This window comes from Hipposideros armiger, unplaced genomic scaffold, assembly GCF_001890085.2.
Source record: "Hipposideros armiger isolate ML-2016 unplaced genomic scaffold, ASM189008v1 scaffold_87, whole genome shotgun sequence".
Taxonomy (NCBI): Eukaryota; Metazoa; Chordata; class Mammalia; order Chiroptera; family Hipposideridae; genus Hipposideros; species Hipposideros armiger.
In genome coordinates, this window is record NW_017731437.1 from 3,727,517 (window position 1) to 3,731,501 (window position 3,985).

At 57.3% G+C, this 3,985-nt stretch overlaps 1 protein-coding gene across 2 annotated transcripts in view; it reads right to left on the reverse strand.

Moving 5' to 3' along the window:
- RBFOX3 (RNA binding fox-1 homolog 3) overlaps positions 1 to 1,817 on the reverse strand; it is a 315,974-nt gene extending 314,157 nt beyond the window's left edge. For both annotated transcript variants that reach the window (XM_019644312.1, XM_019644310.1), the window contains exon 1: positions 1,664 to 1,817. The gene's annotated coding sequence lies outside the window, so the exon portion shown is untranslated. The remainder of the gene's footprint in view (positions 1 to 1,663) is intronic.
- Between the last annotated feature and the right edge of the window lie 2,168 nt (positions 1,818 to 3,985).

Below are 3,985 nucleotides of genomic sequence, written 5' to 3' on the forward strand. Positions count from 1 at the left end.
GCCCGCGTGACCAGCCAGCACCACCTGCTGCATCGCCTCTGCCCACGCCATTTTTCTGCATGGCCTTGTCACCCGACATGAGTCTGCGTGCCCTCGTGTATCCTCCGCACCCCCCGAGAGCAGAAACACCCCGAGGGCAGGGCCTGGGCTTGGTCTCCGCTGCGTCCCCAGCCCCCACACCACGGCTCCCACCTCGGATGTGTGGTTGCATGATTGACAGCAGACCATTCAGTGGTCCCTTAAGCCCATGGCAAGAAGAGAACCCCTGGACGCCCCGAAGCAGGGATGAGACCCCGCTTCCGTCATCAAATGAAAAGAAGCCGAGAAGCACAGTGCCGGGTGCAGGCTGGCCCCACGGATTCTGATGGGCATCTTTTCAGAGGAGAGACCAGCCTGTGTCCTCTCTCTGCCCAGAACTCCTGTTGGCATCATTTGCTCAGCCGGAAAGGGGCCAACACACAAGCTGGCCGCAGTCATCAGGTTCCAGTCTCTCCCGCCGTGCCGTGGGTGACAGGGACCCCCCAGCCCTGTGCGTTCTCCGCAGGGAGCGGACGGCACTGGACTTCACAGCGGGGATGAAAGAATTTGTCTGGTTGCTGCCCCTGGGCCCTGGGAGGTCGCCTCTCAAACCTCTGGGCTTCTTCTGTCATTCACAACGAGTCCCCTTGATCACACCTGACGCTGTGTTGACCAGGTGGCTCAGGTGGACCCTCAAATGGTTCCAAGGCAGGGGTAGTGCAGGACTAGAGGGTCGGAACCTTCACCGCCCACCTCAGGGGGGCGGGAGGGGGCTGGGGACTGAGTGCAATCACATAGCCCATGCCATAAGAAGACCCCAAGAAACGTCTGGAGCTTTGTGGCTGCTGGACACGCGGATGTGCTGGGACGGTGACCTGTCCTAAAGCTACAGGGAGAGGCACGGAAGCTGCACAAACGGGGCCCTTCCAGACCACATCCTGCATGCATCCTTTATATTAAACCATAATCCTAAGTGCAGTGCTTTCTTGAATACTACAAGTCATTCTAGCAAATTATCGAAAATGAGGGGGTCATGGGAACCCTCGAGTTTATAACCAGTCAGTCAGAAGTGCAAGTGCCCCTGAGGCTTGTGGCTGGCATCTGACATGGGGCAGTCTCAGGCAGGTGGGCCCTTAGCCTGGGGTGTCTGCCACTAACTCAGGGTGGCGAGTGCCAGAGAGGAAGTGCATCCTACCCAGACGAGGTGGGGACGGGGCGAGCACCGGGTCCCCTCTGAGCCAGCTGCAGGCCTCAGAGCCATTCACTGGGCCTCAGGGAAACCTGAGCCCACCTTGCAGGGAGGGCCAGGCCGCACACTGGCCTCTCCGGCATTTCGTGCTGGCTCCAGACAGTGGACACTACGCCCTGTGCACCCTCCTTTCCAAGCTTAGCTCTTCCGCAGCCAGACTGACAGATTCCAGGGCACACAGCATAGCCAATCCTGACAAAATTCCACCCAGTGAATTCCGCAGGGTCCGATTCTCCCGTCCTACTCCCTGGAGCCACAAAAGACACCGTGGTCTGCAAACCAACACAAGCAGGACACCCTGCAAGTCCCCGGCATAAAACAAACCTCCGCAGTAAAATGTTTCTCCAACACAAATGCAAACTCCAAGGACGGCTGTGGCGGGCGGCACAGCCTTACCTGATGCAGGCAGGTGAGGTGTGCTTTCCTGTGGCCGGGAGGCCCCACTGGGGTTCTTGCTGGAACTTCCGTGGGGTGGAGGGTTGCTGGGACGGGTGAGTGTCGGCGACAAAAAGCTTCAGGGTCTCAGAGACAGAAGGGAATTTCCTTCAACCTGAAGGAAAAGAAAAGAAAAACGCTAACTGCCTTTGAAGCAGACATCCTTTTTGGGTATAAAACAAACACTGGTGTTAATAAACAAGAGAGGGCAGCTTCAAAGAAAAAGGGGCCTGTGGAAAACAAATCATGAGGACCCTACTGCCAGCAGCCAGCTCTCGTGCTGTGATGCCCCGACCCCAACAATTCTTTGACTCACTGTGCCATCTTGTCTCATGCCCCCTCCCGTTCTCACTTCCCGCCTCGCCCAGTTTAGATCCAGGACCCACTGCTGCCGTTGCTCCCACAAGCCCCTTCTCTCTTTTTAAACGATTGGCTGGGTGACATCACTCTGGAGGTGCATCCTTCCTGTGGTGTCCTGTTTCACTGGGCGTCGCTACAGTGGCCTGCAAGCCAGGTGAAGCCAGGATTTGGGACCCCGCAGCTGGTAGGATTTGGGGGGCCTCTAAGAAAATACAACAACGTGATAAATGCAAAAATGTGATGCAGGGTCTTGTGTGGGTCCCGTGGGTTCACAGCTTTGTGGTAAATCACGGCTGTCCACAGGACCCTTGGCGTTCTGGTCGCCTGCCGGGCACTTTCACCTCCTCCTGCGAGGCCCCCACCCCTCAGCCACCCAGGCCTCCCTCCCTTTCCCCGCCTTTGCACCTGCTACTGTAGCACGGAAGGCCGTTTCCTACAGAACGGCCCCTCCCAAGGTGGTGGCCCGCCCCTCCCTCCCTAGGAACCCTGTTATAGGGGACCTTTCCAGTGAGGCCACCGGGAGCAGAACGGCCCATCAGAAATAACCCCGTGCCCTTGGCATCCCCTCCCCTTTTCTGCTTGAACGTGCCCAGGAGTTGGCCCAGCTGCTATCACACAGACACACTTATTTCCTGTTATCTTAGCCCCTCCGCCCACGCAGCGCCCTGACGGCAGGCACCTGTATCTGTTTGTGTCACTATTCGACTCTAGCCCCAGTGCCGGTCACACCTGACGCTAGCTGGAGCTCACCCAGCATTTGCCCAGGGAATGAATGAAGGAACGAATGAATGGACGAACGGACCCCCCCCCCTTTCACTCTCCTGCATTCACACTTTTCGTTTATTTAGAACAGTGTCCCATTATCACTAGAGTAGGAATTCCCAGGAAACAGAGGGGGCTGGCTGCTTGTTTGTTGGGGTAGCCATGGCTGGTTGGGTTTTGTAGGGGGTAGGAGGAAGCCCCTGGGTTTTGGAAGTTTTTTCTCCTCTTAATTTACTCTAACCCAGTGTATGTGCCATCAGGCAGATGAGACACAAAGACACTTAGGTCCGCTGATCAGCCCGGGGACACAGGCTTTGGGGCAGAGGGTAAGCTCAGGTTGGCCAGGGAGCGCCTGAGCTGTGCCCACCCCCGACCAGTGGAAAGGCTACCATTGGCATGTCCCCAAAAATCTCACAACAGAGCTTTAAAAAAAGAAAAAGAAAAAAATAGCGCTTTGTTTCTTTTCCTAAAATCCAGTTACTTAAGACAGCACCACCCACATCCCAAATGGCAGAGCCAACCTGAAAGAGCATCACTGACCACAGAAAAATGCCAAGGCGCTACTGCCCTGTCAGTGACCAGGAGCTGGAAGTCTGAGAGCGTGGACATGGCCTTGAGCTCCAAGAGGCCACTTTTCAGTGGGAAAAGCAAGTGTGTGACCTGACTGTCCTAGAGCACCGGGCTAAATACAATGAGAGGTGGCCGGAAGAGGGGCCGGTGCAGGGGCCGTGGGTCGGAGCTGGAGGGGCCGACGTGGGAGTGCTCCAGAGGCTGACCCAAGCTGCTGGGGCAGAAGGCCTTTAGAACTAAATGCCTGGTCCTCAGGAGCCGGGACAAAGGGTAAGGGCTGGAATTCACTGCACCAGACCTGCTGGAACAGGAGGGACATGCAGATGTGGGTGGTGCCCAGCCAGGCACCCAGTCCAGCGCCCCTGGTACCGAAACCCAGGAAGGAAAGTGACAAAGGAAAGAGAACAAGGACAGGGAGGGGAGACGGCAGTACAGGAATCCAAGGGATGCCCGAACGCCTCCCATCCCGGCACACTCAGCATTACGTGCGGTTCCTGAAACGGGGCCACATTCTCCAGAGCGAACGCCTTCGCATCCCCCCGCCCACAGGCTGAGCTGGGCGCCCCAGGCACCCCAACTCTGCAGCCGCCC